This window comes from Alligator sinensis, unplaced genomic scaffold, assembly GCF_000455745.1.
Source record: "Alligator sinensis unplaced genomic scaffold, ASM45574v1 scaffold144_1, whole genome shotgun sequence".
NCBI lineage: Eukaryota > Metazoa > Chordata > Crocodylia > Alligatoridae > Alligator > Alligator sinensis.
In genome coordinates, this window is record NW_005843042.1 from 349,452 (window position 1) to 373,744 (window position 24,293).

At 44.1% G+C, this 24,293-nt stretch overlaps 1 pseudogene; it reads right to left on the reverse strand.

Moving 5' to 3' along the window:
* Nucleotides 1-14,158: 14,158 nt before the first annotated feature.
* Nucleotides 14,159-22,870, reverse strand: LOC112548244 (annotated as a pseudogene).
* Nucleotides 22,871-24,293: the final 1,423 nt, after the last annotated feature.

Here is a 24,293-nt window from a genome sequence, read left to right on the forward strand (position 1 = left end):
GTGGTGCGAGGGGGGGGGGGGGGGGGGGGGGGGGAGTTTTCCCTAAAGTGCTTACTTATCCCAGTGAAAAACCTCTCTCAATGAAATTTTATGAGCAACATTGATTGAAACTAAAGTCTGCACTGCTGTTTTCTCAACAAGCCTGTTCATTAGTGAGGACTTCTGAAAATATGATCACATCATTTAAGGTGCCTAACTGGGAGAGGATGAACTCTTTGAAATTCTGACCTGCAATGTCTGCCTTGCAAACAAGCCGTATGAAAAATATGCTCGCAGCAACTTTTCACCAGAAAAGTTAAGAATGAGATTTTTGAAGTTTGTGACCTAGATGCAGAACAAGTGTTGAACATACAAAAGCTGTATTCATTGGCTAAGTTGTTCATAGTATGTAATTTGACTAGTTGTACCAATGACCCGAGAGAGAGTTTAGCTCCCACTGGAAGGCTAACATTCCTATGCTTGCCAAATATGTAATGGGAGATGGCCTTTAAGATGGTAACCTTGGCTTTATTTCTCCTCCAAAAGACAGCAGGTCTGTTAACACAATGGTTCTACCTTGCTGCGCATTGATTCATTTCCGACTCCATGGGGAGCCTACTAACTCACTCAGTAATGTTAATCACCACTTCCTTCAGCAGTGGAAGTTTTCTTTCGAAATTTCCCATGCAACCCGATTCAGCCCGACTATGGCCTTGCTTAGCTTGTCATATCTGATGAAGTTATACTGTTGCCTCATGTGCCCTGGCTGCAGTTTTAAGTAGTTACATGCATGCTCAGACAAAACAGTCTGCCTGCTCTTTATCTGGTGGACATAAAATTGTATATCTTCATGACAAATACCACTAACCATTCTGAGCTTTCTGCAGGACAGGTAGAGCTGGTCAAAGCTTGACATTTGCATTTTGTAAAAAGTCAAAATCCCGGAATGAAAATCATTTCTATTCCATAAGAAAAAAAAAGTTAAAATGTTAACATTCAAAAGAATTTTTTTGAAATTGAAATTTAAAAAAATTAATTTCATTGTTTTTATTATTTTAATAGCTAAAGTACCCAGCTTCACATGGGTTGCAGTAATCAAATTTTAATGTTTTATAAATAAAATATTTTCATTCTTATTTCCTTCTACTAATAAGCCGCGGGCATATGGCAGGCCATGCTTTTGCCACTCAATTGTGCACATGTAGCACTGAATGGCTCCAAAAATCTTTCCCTTGTTGATGAGATTCATTAATGCCTTCACCTTTTTGTCGGAATACTCTTGCCAGCAAATCATGTTGATCCTGTGGTTTTTGGCCTAGCACCAGTTCATTAGCCACTTCCACCCAAGCTGGGTTGCAGGTGAAGGTAATGAAGAGATCAGGGCAGCCATAGTTTCATACGTATGTCATGGCATCCTGAGTGTGCTCATGCATGCAGCGAGGCCCACCTGTGAAACTGGAAGGCAAGATGACCAATTGGCCAACATTGGCCGCATCTCCATCATTGTTTATGGCATCCCGGAGGGGAACATAGTTTTCAATTCTGAGTTTCTTTTGGTTCATTCATATTAATCTCAACCCTTCTGCTTCAATTTTGACATACATGTCAACAGCAAATTGGTGGAAGAGATCTTTGCATCGCAAGATGTGATTGAAACTTCTAGCCCGCAGTATCATCCTATAGGCATAAAAGTCCATGGCAGAAATCTTCTTTTGAGTTGGCAGCCCTGTTCCTGGGTTTGTTTGTTGCAGTTCAACACCCTGCCAGAAAATTATTGGATACTGAAGTGCATCATATGTTCGGTGTGTCTCAGCAATTCTCTGGAGGGAGTTGTAACACAAGATCTTGATTGCCATGTTGTTCACCAGCCAGAATGACAGCCACTTCTGATGTTGTGGGTGCACTGAAGTGCTGCTCATGCTCACCAGCTGGAGTTTTGTCTACATGAATGACAACATTGTATTCTGGAGTTATCTTCTCCATGGCACACTTGAAACTGTGAACGTAGTTGTTTTCCTTGTGGAGCAGGTCTTGCAACTGAAACACCACCTGCAGGTTGGTTTGAAAGACATTGTTACAATGCTGTTCAGCCTGCTTTGTATTGTCACCCATGAAGCAGATCTGCAGAAATTTGGGCTCTTCATTTGGGAGTGGCATCAGACTGCCAATCCGATGATAAACCTGGCCCTGCACTTTAAATGTAGGCATGTAGCCAGAATCTCTGATGTCTTTTGTGGTGCCAAAAGATGTAATTTGGAAACGTGAGTCGTATCTTCTAATGTTGCTTTGGAAATGACGTGCATCTGGAGTGTTGCCTGTCAAAAATGTATGAAGTGGGGCTCAGGAGGATCATTCATTTGGGGCAGTTAAACCTTGCCACTGTTACAGCATATCCCTGGAGCTTCTTCTTTCCATCTCATTGCAAGGCAGTGGCTGCAAGAAGTCGCCATTGAGCCAATTTCAACTAATGGATCAGAACCATAACCCAAGGCTGGATTGTAGAAGAATGCAGAGTTTTCTTTTTTCCTCCAGGGCCGTTTCCTGGCTGCAGCCATTGCTGCTCTGTTTGCAACTCGCTGTCCAGGAGTTTCAGTTGCTCTGGATGCTGCCATTGCTACTCTGTTTGTTTGTCATCTTGCAACTTACTGCTCTGGAGTCTCAGCTGCTCTGGCTACAGCTTTTGCAAGTTGATTTTTGGCAAGTTTGCTTCTTGTAGATTGCCTTACAGGGAATGCCTCTCACAATCCCCTAATCAGTCCCTTAAAAGGCCCAGTACAGTTTTCTCCCTGGACCTTCTTTAAGCCCTCACTCCACCTGTGGGTGCTCCCAGGTCCTGTTAACCAGTTCCAACCACAGTCCTTAGGGGAATACTCCTAAATACGAAGCCTTCTCCAGCTGTACTGGTTGACCTTGGCCAGGAGTTTTGAGCTTTGCTAAAGAATGTTTTGCACATGCAAATCTATACTACTTTCTGGGGCTGACCTGTCACAGGGGGTTATGCAGTATAGATTTAAAACAAGCAAAACAAAACTTCAGCAACAATTTTTTGGAGCCAAATCAAAAAAACAGCACCCAGGTGCATGACACCAAGGTCCCCTTAGTATGCATGCAACGTTTCAGGTCTCTAGGTATCATGGTCTTGGAGCTATGGTGCTGACACACACACACACACACACACACACACACACGCCCTTTTATTAATATAGATTACATATGTCAATCAATGCATATTATATGTCATAATATATTTCATATATTCTATTACTTTAATTTTATCTTTAAAATCATGGAGGGTAGCAGCTACTTCACATTGTCTGAACAACCTTATTTCTTTTCTAGACCAAACCGTGTTCTGGTTGAGTTGCAATGAAAATAAAATGAAACATTTCAATTAGTACTAAGCAGCAGCTGCCTATAAAGTAAAATAAAAAGAACTATTCTACTTATTCTACTTTGTCATGTGTGGGGTCCCCAGGGATGGCCATGATGACCCTAGAGCTCTGTGACCATGCCTGCTTCGTCCTGTAGGTGCCTTCTAATTTCACCTGACATGTCTTGTTGGCAGAAATAATAAGTTGGAAGGCTGCCCATGAGTTTGATGGGCCTCACAGGTTGTATTTAACCATTGTCTCTTTTGATGAGGCTGCAGTCTAGCTTGGCCTCCTGTCGTCACTGGGCTCCTGGCCTCTGTAGCAGCGCTATCACATAACAACAACATTGGAGGTCACACCCTGCCCCTTTAAGGAGACAAGCTTAGCAATGTGTGCCTCCCAGCTCCAGATACTTTAGGAGCTCCTAGAGCCCATTAGTCTTACCAGCAGCATAATAGGCAACCAAGCATCTCTGAGTAGTATTTCTACAGGAGCTCCTTCCCCTTGGCTGCTGACAGAGAACTAACTACCTGCTAGCCCCAGCCCTGGGACTTATATGTGCCCAGGGCCCCGTTTCCTTTCAGTCAGCTGACCGGGCCCAGGTGTCAGCTAATACCCCAATTAGCCTGCTGCCATGGCACCCTGCAGCTGTGGAGCCCTGCCTAGCTCTCCAGGCTCCCTAGCTAAGCTCTCTGCTCTTGAAGGAGCGGGCACACCTTAGTGCCCTGAGACATACTGCATGATATTAAGATGTATCACTGCAGTAGTAATACTGATGTTTCATGAAAAACTGTAAACATAGTTCAACAACATGAAAATGAAAGCCAAAATCTGCATTTAAAAAATTATGAATTTGAACATGGCTACTTAATGATCTTAGTTAAATGGAGAAGCAGAGGATGCCCTAAGCCAAGTCTTGCTTAAGGTCTAGTGATGAGGGTACTTAGGATATGGAAGATTTGGATTCAAACACCCTCCGGCTGAAAGGGACCTAGAAACTAGGCGTCTATACTTAGGCATCAATGTTGTTTTTTGGGGCATGGGGCACTGGCTCCTTTTTTTCTTTTAAATGCATCTGGAGAAGGAAGGAATGTCTGTTCTTCTATACTATCCTTGTGGTGTGAGCACTTACTTCAAATATGGGAGATCTCAATTCTAGGCCCTTTTTATCCCGAGAGGACTCAAATCTATATCTCCTATCAGAAGACCCTAACAACTGGGCTATGGTTTGGGGGCACAAGAACAGAGCTCACTCTTCAGGCCACCTGATGAAGCTGTGCCATTATGCAGCCAAGAATACAAGAATGATAAGGCGAGAGAAAAAGAAAACAAGAAAGAGGTGCATCACTATAGCCCAGTGATGAGAGGCCTGCCTTGACAAGAGCATCTTGAGTTTCCAGTTGTGATGCATTTTACAATAACGGGTCAATGGATGAAATTCAGAAATTAATTTCTTAATATTGCAAAGTTATTCATAATAGAAACCCTCATTTGTCTACTGCACCAAAAAGTTAAACCAAATTTTTTGTAACTGATTCAGTTATTTAGGGCTAATTATGGTTTACATTATTTGAAGCACAAAGGAATAGTTAGTAGCCTGTATTCTGAGCTATGAAGAGGCAGGTGCTTTGACTGAAAAATGTTACTATAGGATATGTACTTTAAAACACAGGGGAAGAGCAAGTGCCAAACACTCTTCTGACAGGCACCTTTAGCCACTACATAATCATAAACCCCCCATTTGACACATCTTATAATAATAAAAAAAAATTATGAGGGGCTAATATGCTGTGTGTAGTTGGAAAACTATGATGCCTTTATTTTCCCATGTACTACAAATTCAAGTTCTTAAAGAAATTACCTATCAACAGAGACAGCACACACACACACACACACGGGCACGCATGTGCTTCTGATGGGGACTTACTTTTGTTCTTTGTTGTGATTGTCCCTAATAATTATTACTCATTGGTTCTTCATGATGAGGCAACGGAACTGTTGTTTGTTTAACTCTTACCTATTTGTCTTTTTAACACTTACTTCTTTTTTCACTTTTTATGTTGTTTTTAATTTTTTGCCTAACTATTTGAATAAATTCCTACACTGAGTTGTCTACTTCATATCAGGTTATTTTAATTCTAAACATATAACTTGTTGCTCTAGCCAACTGAAAAGTTATAACAAACGGTTTCCTGTTGAGAACTGGAAATTTGCCAAAAATAATTATTTGAAGAAAAATCTCAGTTTCAATTACATTTACAAACAGCTAAAACAAACAAAAATAGAAATTATTTTCTATTTGAAAAAATGTTTGCTTTGAAATTGTGGGGAAATGCCATAATCTTTGTTTTAATTTCTTTTTTACCCTGTTATAAAGTGGTAAAAGTAAAGGAATAAGTTAAAAGGGGGGGAAAAAAACTTTATATTTATATTTTCACTAACTTTTACCTTTGTTTCTCCAGTGACAGAACATAAAACAAAAAGGAAACTGGCTTTGTCTTCACATGGAAAACACTTAGGAACTGCAAGAAATTGAGAAAAATCTGCTTTGACACCTTGTTACTGTTTCCAACTGGTAAAATCTGGACAGAAATAAAAAAGAAGAGGAAAGTAGGTTTTTCACACTTCTCTAATATTTGAAATTTTCCCACAGGAAAATAATTTTTTCCAACAGAAAAAAAAAAGAACGGAGATTTCTCCCATGAAAGTTTCTGCAAAAAGAAGTAATTTCAAGCCCGTTGTACTTGTATCAAAACCATCTATTGCCAGGCTCATCTTTTTCCCTAGACACTTCAAAATAAGGAGTAAAGAGATGAAATTACAAGTATACTGGAAGAGAGATTTGTGCTACTTTTTTACATTGCTGCACTCAAGATGCACTTTAAATTATTTTCCTATGGCATATTAATTGGGACCTTTTTAGAATTTTTTTTAAATTACCTAAATAACCTAATTACAAATAACTAACTTAAGCACACTACCATGTGTGTGCGCGTGTGTGTGTGGGAGTGGGGGGAGGAGAGTAAGCCCCTAGAATGGACACAGTTATGTTGTTGAAAAGGTGGAACTGGTTAAACACAAACATGGAAAGAGACACCAGTGCCAATCTCATTGCCCTTCTTTGCAGTAGATCATGAGGGAAACAATCTGACACTAATGGACAACTCATATTTAATGACAATTCATGTTTGGCTGGGATGATATAGCTGGCAATGGTCCTGTTTTCAGCAAGGAGTTGAACTGGATGACCAACCCTAATTTTCTATGATTCTATGACCAATAAATAGAAATGTAATTTACTTTTGCACTGCTGCCATAGTAAGAAGCTGTCCCTACCACAAAAGAGCTTACAATCGAAACAGACAAGCCAGAGAAGATACGGAAGTCAAAAACCTGGGGTACAGGGAGAGTAAAGCAGCGGACAGCCCCATTGCAGAGGGAGGGATAATGCCATTTTAGTAATTATATTAAAAAAAAAAAGAAAATCCCATCAACCCCCCCCCCCCCAACACAGAAAACTTCTTAAAGGTGCTGTAAATGAAACAAGAAATTAAAACAGATTCTAATGATGCCGATTAAAATTTATGCTGATCATTTTTTTCAGATATTATGTGATATTTTATATTGGACCATCTGTACAATGGGGAGATCTGGTGGACAAGCTTTTTATATGATTCTCCAGTGCAGTGCCAGGCACTTTTAATTAGTGAGCCACACTAATTAAAAGCATCCACGTGTCATGTGTATCAGTGACACAGCATGTCTCCACAATGATAAATGGCAGTGCTACACTTTGAACTAGAGCACATCTAATGTGTGTTAGTTCAAAGTGCACCAATGCCATTTTCTTAGCATGGAGATGCCCTGCATTGCCAATACACGTGATGCATGAGGCTGCCAGAGCCAGCAGACTCGATTAATGTGCTCCAGCAGACTCGATTAATCAAGTTTGCTCCAATGCACTGGATTTCCAGTGCATCAAAGAAGGCTCCCCACCTGTGTATAAGTGCCTCAAGTGCCCTTCCTCAGGTCTAAGAACAGGCACATAGGCTAAACTAAATAGCAGACTCCAGGGAAATATAATCTGCTTGGAGGAGGGCTATGAGCTAGGAGTGAAGAGGTGCCATAAGGAGCCATTATTAGGCAAAACTAGTGCAGCAGAATAATTTTTTAAAGAATAGATTATGATTATGAAATGAAAGGGAGATTTAATTTAAAAAAATTTAAAGGTAATTATGGAGCTGTATTTTCACTCTTCTGCATGAATGAGTAAATGAAGGCAATGCAGTTTAAATAGTATAAATGAACAGAGAATTAGGTCCTAAACCTTCCATTACTTTCCCCATTTTACATTTCCCCATAAGTTTTCCTTCTTAAAATAGATGACATCACAATTCAACAGTTGGAAAAGCAAGCCGCTCCCTGATACAGATTTAATTTTTTATTTAAATCTTTTAAAAAACACATTGCTCCTGTTTTTGGAGAGAAAGAAGACTAACATCAGTGTCTCTTTCCTCTGTTTTTCAGACTCTGGGATCATCAAGGGCCAAATATAACATCTAGGGGCAGGCAGATAGCACTGAAGCAGGAAAATATCTATTAGCTCAACCCCCCTGAAGCTCTGTTCCTCAGTCATCACAGAGGTTCATACCATTGAATCATATGATTTTCCACAGTCCCTTATCAAGGCAGGAAGCTACTGGGGAGCCCAGAGACTTTTTCTATTCCAGTAGCTAACCAATAGATCTATAGACATAGTAAATGTATTTGTTGTGTGCCCCACTTGAATACAGTTCATCATTTTTGCCAGGGTACTTAGGTCAGGTTTCCCCTCTGGCCTCTTTCCCCTATCTAGTGTGGATCTCTTCAGGGCATTTATCCTTACCCTCTTCCTCTGATGCAAACCAAGCAGACCTAGACACTGGTCCTACCAAACCAACAATTACTTATGTTGTCTCATTTTTAAGAGAGAGATGTACCAAATCTTTTTCTTCTCCCAGGTCTTTCCTTTGGATGGAAAAGAAATGCTTCTTTTAGGCTGGAAACAGATGTTGCCTTTGTGCTGGCATGAATTTTTTATGGCAGCACAAAGGCAAACAAACATACACCCATGGCCCTTCTCATGCCACAAACACAAAAAATTGTGTAAGAGAAAATAAATAAGGTACATTTGTGGCACTTTTTTGAAACAGACATGTGTTAGCTTTGTGGCAGGAGAGTGTGGACAGCATGGAACCTCCTAATGCGGGGAACGTGGAGCCTCCAAAACCATGAGAGTGCCTGCCCAGGTTCCCCCATTTGCCCATGAGGTTCCCAATTCCATGGCATGAAGTATTTTTCACTTCCATGAAGTAAAGTATTTTTATGTTCAGGATGAAGGTGGGTTAGAAAATCCAGTGACAAGCAACTGAATTGTTATCCAAATCACAGGTCATTTTAAATTTATTTGTTTGGTTTATGCTCCCCACACAATTATTTCAAATGCAATTGAAAGGTCTTGCTAATGTGAAGTACAGAAAGTATTGTTTTTCATCAATGCTAATTATATAAATTGTAGGGTGTATACAATGCCTGGACAATAAACAAACCTGAGAGGTAGGTAATAGGGATGTGCAAAGCAGGCTTTGGCAGGGCACTGTTGGTGCCTGCCACTTTAAGGGCTGAGCCAAACAGCCAGCAGGTACTTGATTGCTGTGGCCATTTTAGATCTTTGGCTGCCTATATAAACAGAGCAGCCTTCTACTGGCAGGCCAGGCAGTAACATCACCTGGCAGCAAGGCTGTATGCAACATCCTGGAAGCAAGGGCAGGAGCTGTAGGGGATGGTTTGGAGGTTCCTGGTGCTGGGCATGACCTAAAACTGTACTCTGCTGGGGGCGGGTGGCCTGGTAGGGCTCTCAGTGGTATGGGAGCCTCCAGGAAATACCAGGCCAGTTACCACCCCAGCGAAAGGTGGGTTGGGGTGCCTTAATACCCCCAGCTCCCACGACTGAGTGGGTTATACCTAGTAGGGCCAAGAAGGCAGACCCAAGAGAGAGAGTGGACTAGAGGCTCAGAGGCCTGACTTTGAGTACCCTCAACTGGTCAATGCTGAGGCCAGGATCAGAATGGTCAAAAGGGCCAGGGGCCCACTGCAAGGAATGCCCAGAGCTAGGAGGGCCTGGGGTTTCCGACTGGCCTTGGAGGCGAGGCCAGGGCCTGTGTGACTAAAGGTTCCAGGGGGAGCACACCTGAGAGGAAAAATGGTTCAGGGAGCTAGGCAGCCCAGAATGAGGGTGGGGTACGCTGCCTGAGTGGAGGGATCTTGTAGGGGTCTGGATCGGAGGATTCTAAGGCCCCATGTGGGTCTGGTGATGTTAACAACTGTGGATGCCATCTGCAAGGCTTGGGCCGCAGTGTAGGGGAAGAACAGAGCTGCAGATGGTGCCCCCTGGCATCGGGGCAAGAAATGGGCAGCCTCCTGCCTAATTAACATCTTAATTAAATATCATCAAGGTGTGGCAGCTGAGAAGGTGGGCAGTTAGCCCAGAAACAGGTGTGTGGGCCAATGGCAAATTGGCCCTGAGAAGACCCCCTGTTACATGGGCCCTATTTGATTCGGTGTTGGATTCAGCCCAAATCGGGGACAGTGATTCGATTCGTTGATTTGGATCACTGTCCCTGTTTTGATTCAGTCAAATTTGAATCTGAAGATTCAATGCTGATTCAGAGAATCAGCGATTTGGCCATAGACACAACTTTAAAAGTTTTTTCTACATACCTTAAGGTACCAGTGTGGCTTGTGAATGCTGCAATGCTGGGGTGGATGGAGCATCCTGCAGGAGTGCAGGAGGGCCTGCCATGTGCTTGGTGGCAAACCCAGAAGTGGACCAGAACTACTTCTGGTCCACTTCCGGATCCACCAGGGAGTGCAGTGGGCCAGTCCTCGACACCTCCCAGGCTTGGCAATCAGCTATGGGGAGACCCCAGGTGCCCCCCCACCCCCCCAGACTTAGGAGGCACCAGTCGCCAAGCTAGGGTGGCATGGGTGGCATGGTGGGGAGGCTGCTGCACACTGCCTAGTGGACCAAAAGTGCTGGTGGTCCACTTGTGGGTCTGCTTCTGAGCACACAGATGGAGCTCATCCGGGCCTGCCGACTTAAAGGCATCCAGTTCTTCCAAGTGACTCTGCACCATCTCGGGGTCTACGCATGGTAGTCTGGCATCTTGCTGCTGCCTCTCTACAACCCCAGTGAGAGAGTTGTCGTGCCCCTCACTTAGGAACACTGAGGCATAGAACTCGTTGAGGAGTTCAGCCTTGTCCCCCCTGTCCATCACCAATTGTTTCTGCCCATTTAGCAGGGGTCCTATTCCTCCCTGGGCCTTCCTTTTACTCCCTATATATCTAAAAAACAATTAGATATTACAACAAATAAAAACAATTAGACACACATGTGTCCTAATAGGGCCACATGTGTATACACTGAGACTTTATTGCTGAGCTAATTAGGCAGCTCCCCAGTAATTGTCTCCTGTAGATGTACCCAGGATATTGTAGAATCAGAAAAGGTACAGAGAAGGGCAAATGATCAGGAACCTGAAGCAGTTGCCATACCAGGGGAGACTAAAAAGGCCCGACTCTTCAGTTTCAAAAGAAGACTGAGAAGGGATATGATAGATGTCTATAAAATCTTGAAGGGTATTGTGGCAGGGCACTGTTGTTGCCTACCATGTTAAGGGCTGGGTCAGGCATCCAGCAGGTGCCTGATGGTGGCAGCCATTTTGAGAACCTAGTATATAAAGGCAGAAATACTGCCTAGCTGAGCTGCAGCAGGAACAGCCAGGAGGCAAGGGTAGGGGCAAGGGCTTATGGGGATAGCTAGGAGGCTCTTGGTCCTGGGCATAACTTAAAACTACACCCTGCTGGGGATGGGTGGCCTGGTGGGGCTCCTAGTGGCATGGGAGTCCCCAGGAAATGCCAGGCCAGTTACCACCCTGGTGAAAGGTGGGTTGGGGTGCCTTAATAACCTCAGCTCTCACAACTGGGTGGGTAACCCCATAGTAGAGCTGAGAAGGTGGAGCCATGAGAGAGAGTGGGCTAGATGCTCAAGAAGCGTGACTTGAGGTACCCTTGACTGGTCAATGCTGGGGCCAGGACCAGAAGGGTCAAAAGGGACAGGGGATCACTGAGGGATGCCCAGAGCTGAAAGCCTGGGGTTCTGACTGGCCTTGGAGATGAGGCCAGGGCCTGTGTGGCCAAAGGTCCTGGAGAGGAGGTGTGGGGCGTGTCTGAGAGGGGGAAGAGTACAGGGAGCAAGGTAGCCCAGAATGAGGGTGAAGTAGGCTGCCCGATTGGAGGGATCCAGTTGAGGTCCAGACTGGAAGATTATAGGGCCCAGAGTGGGGCCAGAGACTTTAAGAACTGTGATGCCATCTGTGAGGCACGGGTTGCAGTGTAGGGAAGGTTGGAGCTGTAGATAACACCCCCCTTCCCACAGTATACCATCAGTTTATGAGGACACCAAAGTTGTGGCAGGAAAGACTGGGTGGACTGCCCCATAGAGACAGATGGGTGGGCTGGCAGGAGAGCTGCCCCTTGTCAAAGGTATGGACCAAGTGAACAGTTGTTCACCGAGTCCCAGAATACTAGAACTAGAGTGCACCCCCTGAAATTAGTAGGTGACAGGGTTAAAATTAACAAGAGAAAGTGCATTTTTATGCAATGTGCAGTTAACTTGTAGCATTCATTGCTACAGGGGGTGGTGGAGGCAGACAGCATAGCCAGAATCAAAAACGGGACTGGATAAATTCATGGGTGATTAGATCATTCATGGCCATTGAACACAATGGTTGGAGATGTTTCCTCTAACATCTCTAAATCAATAATGCTGGATGCCAGGGAGGGTACTGAATAGGGAATTAACTTTAAAGATATCCAGTTCAATCCTTTCCTTGGAAAGATTCTACCACTTCTGTCACTGTTTGAGACAAGGTACTGGGTTATATGGACCATTGGTCTGACTCAGAACGGCACTTCTTATGTGTGTTTTAATGATGAGGTATTTGTGGGCTGGAGAGAGAGAGGGGGCAGCAGGTGGAGATCTGAATCCTAACGCATCTTTTTTAGCTTTCTAGTCTACCTCATTCACCACCCAGTTCTTAGCACTTCTCTCCTTGACAGACATTAACCCCCACTCAAAAAAAACAGCACTTTAAACTCCACGTGCTTCTGTGCTGAGCCCAACACATGCCTAGAAGAGGCAATACGTGAATTGGACCCAGATCACCAAATGTGTGTGTGGTGCTTTAGTGGGGCTTTTGGGGCACTTTTATCTAATAGCTGAATGACTCAGCTTTAGATAAAAGCACCAAAAAGCCCTGCTGAAATGTCCAATCTAAACAGACGCTGGGGAGCTGGGTCAAAGTAATGTGCTGCTTCTTCCGGTAAAGTGCAGTTTTTGGGGGGAGGGGGGTTAATATCTGCAAGCAAGCAGCAGAAGTGTGTGTGTGTTGGCGGGGGGGGGGAAGGGGAGGGTTTCTACATTTAAGGCACTGCACTCAGTGCTGGCTGCCTACAGACATGTTCATTTGTGTTGTAATTAGAACTCCCCACTGTTGCCTCACCGTCATGTGTATTAAGCTCCTGCACATTTTAAAATGGCCACAGGACTGTTGTATCTAAACCTCGTCAAAAGAGCTTTAGATAAAGCATCCTGCAGCCATTTTAAAATGTGAGGGAGCTTAATAGACGTGCTGTGGCTCTCTGGAAATCCAGTCATCCCACCCCTATCCCAGAGTACATGTATAGGCAGCCTCTCTGCTGGGTCTCAATGTGGCACTGGTAATTCCAGTAGAAACTATTAGAATCCTCTGATTTCATTTGGACTCAGTAGAAATGAGAAACTTCAAATGCTGGCATTATGAGATATGATATACCTTGGGGCACTTATGACTCCATTACATATCTGTTGATTTACCATTGAAACAGCAGCCCATACATCTTTGAGATCCTGTATGCAGTTAGTTATTAATAGGGGTGGGGGAAAGAATGGGCTATTCTACAGCAATGGTCCAAACTGCAATTTAGTGAAGGGCTAGATACTGAGTAGGCACAGACCTGAACAAAGAGGTGGTCTGTAAGCTGCAACACATCAGAAGTAGCCCTCAAAGGCATTGTGGTTGGTCTTGAATCACAATTCCTCCTCACACTAGCTTTCTCTATCTTGGGAGGTAACGGTGATAAAGATTTACTGTCAGCATATAACACCAGTAAATTACTGCTTTCCCATTCCATTCTCTTTTCCTCCCTTTTTCTGCTGCTATGATCATGAAGGAGTCAGGATGTTGCCTACTCCATGCCTACTTCCTTCAGGGAAGGGAGTATACAGGCTAATAACTGGAACTAAAGTAGATGTGTAAGGGGCATACCATCTCCCTGTGTAGGTGGCAAGTCAACTAATAGCCTAAACCCTGATGTTTTGAATCGTTTCTTCAAAATATCATAGTTTTTGCTGTGTAAGGAGAAAGTAGCTACTGTGCTAAAGGATAAAGTGGGCTTGTGGGGCAGACAATAGCAAGTGAGATGAGCCAGCTGGCTGATTATATTGTAGGCAAAGCGAAAATGCCAATCTCAGTCTAAGCAGACAGGAAACTGGAGTATCACCCAACAAATTGGAACATTCCCAGACAATAGTAATATCTGGGCATCATAAAAAACATAAAAAGCAGTTGTAGAGACAGTTGTATTAAAGACAGAAGTTGTGTAAGGCAGACACTTATAGCAACTGTTTCTCTTTTTTTCTTCTTTTTTTGCACTACTTCTTGAACAGCTTAAATAGGAAACTTGATCTTCTCTGGGTACTTTGCCATTGTCTGCTTCATAGCAAATTTCCTCTGAAGCTCTAACCTGGGTTTATTTGCTGGAGTTTCATTTCCCTGTAAAACCTTCCCTGAAACAGGGAGAGGAAATTAAGGTACTGGTCATTCCACTTTTCCACTTCATCACTTTCCCTTGTTGTAAGAATCATTGATTAAAAAGAAAAAGTTTATTTAGGCAAAGAGAATCTATAGCAGCACTCGTGTATCTTTAAAAAAAAAAATTATATCTTTATGTAGCTTTTACCAGGTACCTGTTATATCTGAAAACGGCGAGTAGAGCTGTGAAACTCCTTACTATATCCTACCTGCTTTCTGCTGCCATAATAATAAAATAAGCCAGGTGACTTATTTATTTACTCTGAAAGTGCTGCTAACTAAAATGCTTCTGCAGCATTTGTTCATAACTAAGTACTGCTTTGTGCCTAACAATGGGTTAATGGGCCAAAGCAACTCAGTTTGAGAAAGTCAGCTATTTTGGTTCAGCAAACTGGTTCCAGAATCTCACACATTCCACATTCCCTTTGCACATCTGGACTTTACACGGACAAAGTTTTCTTTCATATAAACTGTTTATTGTTCCATGAGATTGATGCCGTTAATATTGGCTTTCAAAATGACAGATTAGCATCACCAGTTAATCAGGGCTATTAGCAGATAAATATCTGTAATTTAATCACTACAGTAATTTCTTTTCCAATAATAAGATTTACAAATGCAAGTGATTAAGTAATTAGCTTACATCTCCATAGATTACAACTCCTCGGAGCTCTCTTCACTCACTTTTCTTCCCAAAGATTACAGTATTTAATTAAAATTACTCCCCTCCTATCTCCTCTCTGTATGTGCATGTAAGAATCATTCCTTCTCAACTAAAATAAATCTTTGTACAGACTCCCAGTACCCCCAGTTCTAGCCTCCTCCACCTCTTACCATAGGTTAGTGCACATGCAAAGTTGAAAGCCCTGTTTTCTAGTCTTTGTAATAGTTCCCAGTACATTTTCTCTTCTGTGGCACAAGTGGGGTGCACAGGGGGAATAACTTACAGGAAGGGAAAAAAATTCCAATGGAAAAATTGTGTGCACTTGATAAAATAAAAGCCTGAGTTGCTGAAGCAGCCTATCTAAACACTTCTCAAGGATCCCTTTGTTGCTCCTCTGCTGTATTGGCCCTAAGGCAAAAAGACAAGTTCTACTCCTTCCAAACTTATATTCTCCTATTTGCAGAGTAATTTGACAGTTACTGTTAATTTCCTAAATGCAACATGAAAGCTGTAGAAGGGAGTCTGAAAAAGGTGGGGGATGGGAATGGAATGAGAGAGAAATTCAGAAAGCAGTGGAAAATATGGGCAAAATTGTTTCCATGTGTGTTGCTCAGGAAGGACTTGGGCAGAGATCTGTGGCAGTCCCAGAGTTTGACCTCTTGAGATTATGCCAGTTTGCTGGGAAAGGGACTGCTCCTTAATGAAGGCCTAATTTTTATTGCCACTCCATCGACTTCAAAGTGCTTCAGGTTGCCAAATATAATTTCACTGGAGGTATTTTCAGGTGCAGAGCAAATACTTCATAAATAATTTCCTCATTAGATTACAAGTTCCATTGAAAAAAGAGGAGGGTCTAACGCTTCTAAGGCTTGTTTGGAAGCTGATTAAAAAATCTTTCAGTTGGGCTCTTTCTTATTTTTATTCTGAAAGAAAATAATTAAACGGTTCTATTTTTTATTTATCATTTTAAATGAGCATGTGGCTTACTGCAATGACTGAACATGGTGATGATGCTTTTAATATGCTCTCAATTAAAAAATAAAAATTGGAGGCTCTGAACGTGTGTTCCTTTCCTTTCCCCTCATCTTCAAATTGTTGCAAAGCTCAGTGAGTGCCAGCAACCTGGTGGCAGCCTAGTTGGGGCCTCAATTAATTATGCAGATCTGTCACACTTCTACGTTTTTCATCTGTTTACTTTCCTCCTCGAGTAAAAATGTCTGTAATTAAAACACACTACTGTACAACCTCTTTATCACACTACCCCTGTGAAGCAAGCGCTGGGAGCTGCTGAGGCTGACGAAGAGCTGCTGTCAGTCAGAGTGAATGAGGATGATTTGAATGGCGTTTATGTTTAATGCACTTTGTGAGCAGAGATAAGTCTGTGATGGAGGGGGAAACAGGAATCAGGAGAGGTGGGTTCTAATCAAAGCTTTGCCAATGAATTGTGGGGTGACCTTGAGCAAAGTCACTGGTCCTCTCTTCTGCCTTGGGGCAAGTGGGACAACAGCAGGTCTAGAGCCTGAACTCATTACAGCACTTTGAACTCATTGGATGGAAAGAGAAGTGTAAATTACATTTATGAGTGGAACTGGCAAAAATGCTTATTGTTAACATTGTTGAACATTTTCCATTTCTAGCTCCTATTTCCAGTTGCTTAATTTACAGCTCTTAAATGTTTTGTGCTTCTTCTCTTCCTTGGTCTCATTTTTTCTGGAACATTTCAGTGAAAACAGGACAACCATTTCTTAGAAGAAGGCTAAGGAAGGACAGTCAATGGGAAATACATTTGCCTCCACTTTCTTTAAAGAGTTCTCCATGCTTTGAAGAAGGAAAATGAAGTTTAGCAGAAGTGCTGCAGATGGCCTTCTCCTGACCCCATGAGAATCCACAGACCTGGCTGAAAATTGTCAGTTGTACATGTTCAGTAGATCCCCATTGCTAAAATCTCCAGACATTGCACATGCACTGATCAGATTCCAATCCCAAAGGCTGACTATGGGCTGCTACTCTTAGCATGCCCTTGGACCCCACTAAGCCATCTATGTGGTAGACAAAAAGCTACGCCTCTGAATCGAGGCATACAGAGCAACAAGAGCAGCCATCCTTTGGCCAAGGAAAGGGATTTTAGAACCAGACAGAGAATTTGAGTTCTACTCTCAATTCTTCCATTGACAAGGGATAATTTTATGTACATCCCCATCCTTATTACTGGGCACATCTACATATTCAGTATTGTGCCTTAGATACTGCGCATTTAGTTTGGTACTTCCTTAATAAAGCACTAACTAAATGTGCAGTACTCAAAGTTACTGTGCAGTGGCACTGGCACATGGTTATTTAGTAACGTTTACTGTGCATTAGCCTAATAACACTGCACAGAAGGCTATTAGCATGTTTTTTTGCCGTGACATGCTACTGCACAGTGTTATTAGGCCAATGTGCAGTAAGCATCTTGTATAGATGTGCCCACTGAGCAATAATTCATTGCTATGTATTTAAAAGCCAGCAATTATCATGCACTTACTTTATTTTATAAAATAACTGAATCTCACTCCTGGAAAATGCATTGGAATAGAACTAGTCTCAGGCATTCAGTATGAATGTGCCACAGCTACATGCATCTCTCTGCTGCCTTAAATCAAAAGTCCATGCTTTTACAGAATAGGGGAGAGAAAGTAGGATTCATCATTTTAATATTCCTCTGCAGTCTAGCAAATAATTATCTAAGGTACAAGAAAGTATGTGCATTTTACCATTCCTCTTGTGAATAAATCGACAAGGGGATAAGAGCTTTCAACTGCTACCAGTCTTTCCTTTTGCTTAAGTGACAAAGGCTTGTGCTGTGAGTCCAAAGATGTTAGAAGTGAAAATCAGGAGAAAATCTCTCCAGAACAATGTTGACGAACATGAAAAAGCTAAAAAAACTAAATTTCAAACACCCTCAATATTAAAGGAACCTTAAAGATGGAGACTCAAAGACTAAAATTGAAGGAACATCAACATAACTTAGGGCAGGTAAGTGTGGCATTAGCACCCCAGGCGCTGACTTTGGTAGGGAAGTGCAAAATTAGCAGCTATCACCTTTGCCAGTCTGGCACTGCTGCTGTCACTGCTGCCACCAGCCTGGCTGCTGCTGCTGCCCTGTGCACTAAAGCTTCCCTAGATGAAAAATTGTCCAGTTAGTCATCCGTGAGGGAATACAGGAATTCAAGTTGCCTGTGCAACATTGACCCAGTCCCCCAAAATATTATAGTACAATCGTTAATTACATGTTAATATCCTAATTGTTCTAAAGGACCCTATGTCATTTACTAAAATGAATGGAGAGTAAATGAGGCAGAGGTCCGGAGGAAAAGAAAGCATGTACTCTTGTGTTTGAGGCACTAGATTAGGATCAAGGGCTTTATTCTTTTTCCACAAATTTCTTTTGTGACACTGTTCAAGTCTCTGATAATATACAAGGGGGTGAATTAAAGTAGCACAGGAAGTTTCTATTCTGCCATTCCTTTACCCTTTTAGTACTTTATTTTGGAATCTCATTATTTCTTTCAGAATACTTTATTTGCAATTTGTACTTTTGTGCCACATCTGAGGGACTAACTTGGTAAGAACTGGTTCAGAGAGATGAGAGTAAGTACTAACTTGGGAAAATTCAAATTTTCATTCCCAGAGCCCAAGAGAGTACAAAAGCATGATCTACAATTTTGGACAGGCAAAACAAATAAGACTAAAAATACCATTGGTTTTATTTAGAAGGTGAATATGGACATATTGATATTTCTCTTTTTCTTGGATAGCCTACCTTAAACACTCTAATAAATATTTTAATTTAAGACTGATCCATGTGATAACCAGAGTACCCATGAACATATAGGAATATTTCACCATTTACAGTATTGCCCGGTATATTGCTATAAAATGTTAGCCAGACCTTCTGTGGATACAGTCAAATTCTGATTCAGTTATATACAGTATAGTATGTCTGCAATTTTTCTTGTTTCCTTGGTAACAACTGTAAATGCACTAACTCCCTGAACTGCTCCACCCCTCCTGCTGCTGATGTCAAGCACAGGAGAGGCACATGTGCAACTCAACTCCATACCTGTCAAACTACGCGGGCGCTCTGTTTGATCACCCTGGTTTTGGTCCCACAAAGACCATTCATTTGGTGATCAGAGGGCAGTGTTAATTTAGTCAGCTATCAGGATACTGGGGGGAAAATTCACCCACTTATGCTTTGGTTTTAATAAAAGAATAAAGCAGAAAGGCTAAAGAAAAACGATACAACTAAAATTGAAGGAACGTATTTCCTGGAAACAACAAGAAGTATTACAATCTGTTTTATTGTGAATAGAATCCAATAATTGGGGATTTTTTCCATACTAAATTACTATACATCAGATTTATTCTAGAATTCTATACTATATCCACATAAATGCCAGAAGGATCCAACATGACTAATTGCTTTATTATATCACTAATACATGGAACAGAGAAGGAATGCATTAGGATTTTCCATATGTTATCTGACAGGAATACTTTAAAAATGTGACTAATCCTTACAAATTAATTGGACCCAGATTTTGATAAATCTGAATGGAGTAAAGTGTTATTCATATCAACTTTATATGAACCTCCATAAGAATTCTACTGTAATTTACCAAATAAGTAATGTTTCTGTAAGTATTATTGGGCGAGGTTTATTAGCTCAGCTTAATATCCATTTTCACCTCAACATTAATAAAAATAAACATCTGTGTGTAAATCTGCCCCTTGTGTTTTATTTTATTCAGTTTTCTTTATCTTTTTCATTTACTTCACTAATTATAAGTGATCTTATTTCAGTTTTGTGGGCTGAAAATTACTATCAGTTGCACTGGTGGAAATAAACAATTATGCCATATTTTCCTATGGTTATCTGGAAGTGGTGTTTGGCTCAATGAGTATAAATGAGATCTGTAATTCCCAATGTTCATCAACTTATACACTTACAGATTTACCCTTCACTTTATTGTCAATAAATGATATAGCAATGGGGAAAACTTTTTAGTTACAAAGTTTATACTAGGAACTGGCTCTTTCTAAACAAAGGAACAAATCACAAAAAAATATTCATTTTGCTAAAAACGTTCAGATTTCACTGAAAGATATTGGTAATCAAAGTGGTTTCTTTTTTTAAATGGACAAAAAAACCCACTTTCTGGCTAGTAACTTAAGAGTTCTCTCCCAAACAGTTTGTAGGTTTTGCTGTTAGCTTCAAGAGATGTCTCCACAATGCCATGTAGTTGCATGTAGAGGCACCCAACTAGCTCATTCAACTCTTCTCAGCAGTGATAATTAGTCCATTATGAAATGTATTTTAAGTGGAGCTCCACTATAATAAATTTTAAATATTGTAGGTTGGTCTTCTTTAGAAAGAAGACTTTACTATATGACTATATTAAGGTAAATCAAGCAGGAAACCAATTAGGCAAGACAAGATGTTCCTTGATGTACTTAAAGGCTGTTCTAGGACAATGGAAGAATGAAAGCTCTTGAGAATACTAGCTTGGCTTCTCTCTCTACCAAACTGGTTTTGAATATCAGGGCCCTAAAACTGAGAGAACTAAAGAATTCAGGCTGGATAAAAAGTGACTCATTATGGGAGAAAAGGAGATTTTTACTCCTTTGCAAGCAGTCAGTGAGAAGCCAGTCACACCTGATGGGAATCTGGGAAAAAGTTCAGCCTTTTTTTACTTTAATCAGGGGAAGTTAAACCTATTGATAAGGCAGACATGTCACAGGACATGTCTACATGTGAATTTAAGTGCACCTATACTTAATGGGCATTAAGCTAATGTGCATTAAGCACTTTTTGCCAGTTGTCTACAGGTAGTTGGACTTCGGACTAATTTTAATCTCAGGTAAGTGCATCCCTGCCATGCACCCCTGTGGCCACCCGGGGCAGGGGGGGTGGGGGGAGGAGCTCCAACCTCTGGACACGTGGCTGCCAGCACTTGGCAGCCATACTGTGACCTCTGGGCTGATGCTTCCTGTGGCAGAGCAGCAGCATGGCAGAGACAGAGGCAGCACATGCTTGCTCTGCTCCTGCTGCAGCTGCACTTCCCAGCCTTAACTGCCCCTGGCACCCAGGGACAGGGTCCCCCACTCTTCATGGCTGCCACAGCTGTCCTGTTTACCTGCCACCATTCCATGCGCCTGCCACTTGGCCACCTAGCACTGCCAGACTCTCCCACACACTCCAGATGCTTGCTGGATGAGTAGTACATGGCCTTCTGGGGCCACCACACAGCTGCTCCTGCCAGCCCCAGTAACTACAGCCTCCAGAACACCACTGCCAGGACTGCCATCACCCTCCTGTCCCACCAGTCCCACTGTCTCTGGGCCCACTGCACCAGTTAGCACATTGTGATACAGAAATTGGACAATGACCAGTGGGTCAACATGTTCTGGATGACCCAGCCCACCTCAGAAGAATTGCAGCACCAGCTCCAGCCCCACCTAGAAACCCAGGACACAGAGAACCACCCAGCCATCCCTACCAACACCCACCTGCCCTAGCGCCTGCACATTCCCTACTTCATGCCCACCCCGCAGCACCAATCCAGGACACGCACATGTTTGTAATGAAAACCTTTATTCCCCTCACAACCCCCACCTCCACCTCCCCTTTAAACCAACAGAGCCCCCTCCCCCATCTCTCCCCAACATGCACATCCCCTCTACCACCCTCCTCATCCACCAACAATAAAAAACCCCTCCTCCCACCCTGAAAACTATATACATCAGCCTCAGTCCTTCTCTGAGTCCTGGAGTGGGGGGCTGTGTGGTTGGGGGTGCCCAGGGTGCAGAGCCCAGTGGCAGGCAGCCAGCAGCCTAGCCATGCACCATTCCCCCAAAGGTCTGGGGGCCCCAGCAAATGCAGAGACCCTTCTCTGAGGCCCAAGCGGGGGCCTGCTGTGGGATTCTGGCTGGCCAGTTGCTGCTGTAGCAGCTCTACATGGCACTGCTCCAAGGCTTCCAGCTGGGCCCAGTGTGCCTGCTGTGTCCAGTCCCATGCCTCCTCCCAGGCAGTCTCCCCAGCAACATCCTTATCCCACCAGGCTGACTCCCATGCCCCTGAACATGCTGCCACACCTGGTCCCATGCTGCTCAGTTCTCAACTGCCACCACCAGTCACTGGAGCAGAAGGGTCCAGTCCCTGGTGCACTGCTGGCACAGCCAGTACATCTGGGCAGCTCCAGCAACAGGTCATGGGAATCCTGCTGTAGCACTCCCACAGGGCCCTGCAGCCTCTCCCCCACATCCAGATGTTGGCCCTGCAGAAGCAAGACACAGAAGGATTTTGTGTGAGTTTGTAACATTACAGAAATAAGATGCACTGCACTGAGGGCCCTATGCTGCCTGGCTTCAGGTTGGAGATTGGCTCTGAGTGGGTGTCCAGAAACCATGGTAAGCTGTTCAGGCAGGGCTGGGCCCAGGTGGCTGCCAGCTGAGCCACCTGGCCCCACTTGCTCCCTTGGGGCAAGTAGCCCACTGGGTGCTGGCTATAAGCAGCCTGCCTCCCTTGCTACCTTCCCAGGCCTCGCTGCTGGCAGCACCTTCTGCAGCTCCAGGCCCAACCCCCACCTCTCCCCACAGGCCAAACACTCTACTGCACTGCTGTCCATCCCATGGTGCCTGAGCTCAGGGCACATAGGGGTTCCCAGACAACTGGAATGAGGGGCTTCCCACACCCCCATCCTCCCTGAAGGAGGCCTCTCCATGGAGGGGCCTGTACCACTGCTGTGCCCCAAGTATGCCTCTGCTGCATGTGCCCCAGGTGATGCTCAATGAGCTGTTTGTGTAGGCAGAGGGCTGCCTGAGCCACTACGCCCTGCTGATGATGATCCTACTAGTATCATAGGCACACCAACACTCCTGATTCAGAAGCCTGAGCTACAACAGCATGAGGGCAAGCATGGGCTACCCATCAACCTCCACCACTGCCTGGAGGACTACTTTTTGCTGTGCTACACATCTCTTCCCCCTGCTGCCAAGGAGGAATTCGCCACTGGCATCAATACTTTCCTGATATGTGAGAGGCCTTTGCCCACCCAGCTGCAGAGAAACACATGCTACTCAATATAGTTCTGAACTGTGTCCTGCATACTGTGGGGGTGGGGGGAACCTGAGGCCAGGGAAGTACGGGTAGGCTGGGCAGAGGGCAAGATCAGGGGCAGGGGACTGAGAGGGCCCTCCTCCAGTGCAGGACTTACCACATGTCCTAGCCTAGCGAGGCTGGTGGCTCAGCATGGGGCTCCCCATCAATGACTGCATCTAGCTGCGCCTGGTGTCCATGACCTGCAGTAAGTACTAGGCTGGCACTCAGCCAGAGCCCCACCCCAGGGAGGGCCTGGTGCTGATGATGGCTGACTGCTCCTCATGGTGGGGTGGGTGGCTGGGCCAAGGGCAAGGCAGTGAGGTGGGCAGGGTGGGGTGCTAAAGGCCCAAGGTCCCCTCATCTGGTTATGTATCACCAGAGGTGTCAGGGCAGGGTGCAGCAAAGGGTAGACCACCCCTACTGATGGTACTTGCATGGATTCAGTCTGTCTCCCAGGGTGCCAAAATGTGGGTCAGCTCCTGCATGAAGGGCATGGTCTTCTGGACATCACTGGACTGACTATTGAAGTTGGTCATGGCCACCTACTGTCCCCACAAGGCCTTGACCTTTCAGTGGCATTGTTACACTATCTGGGAGTGGCCTTACACATGCATCCTGGCTGAAATGGCCTCATAAATGTGGTCAATCAAGTGCCCACCCTGTGTGAACTGCTTCTGGACATCGGCCTTGCCCTAGAGCACCACAAGGTTGTGCACCTCCTCCCCAGTCCAGTTGGGGCCCTGGGTACTCAGGATTGGCATGGGCATGGGCACATGGGCAGGGTCAGGGCTCAATGGGGACACTTTGCTGGAAATGCTCCCCATGCTAGCTGTCTGGGCCCCTGCACAGCTGTCTCTGCAATGCCAGCCCTGGAGGGCTGCCAGCAGCACCCAGGACAGGGACGTAGCCAGAGAGGGGGAGCCATGTGGCAGAGGTACTCCATCACGGTGCCTGCAGAGAGATAGAACTGGGGTGCAGCAGGAGCAGGGATCATGTCCCTGCTGATATAGAGAACAGGGCCAGCAGGTGTAGGGGAAATCTTAGGCCTGGGCAAGGGGCACAGCAGGCTGCAGCCCTTTGCAACACTCACCAGACCAGAAGCTGGGGGGTAGTAGAGCAGGCCTCCCTGCTCAGCTGGAGCAAACAGCTTGGGCCAAAGCTAGCCTACTCACCCTGCAAGGGAG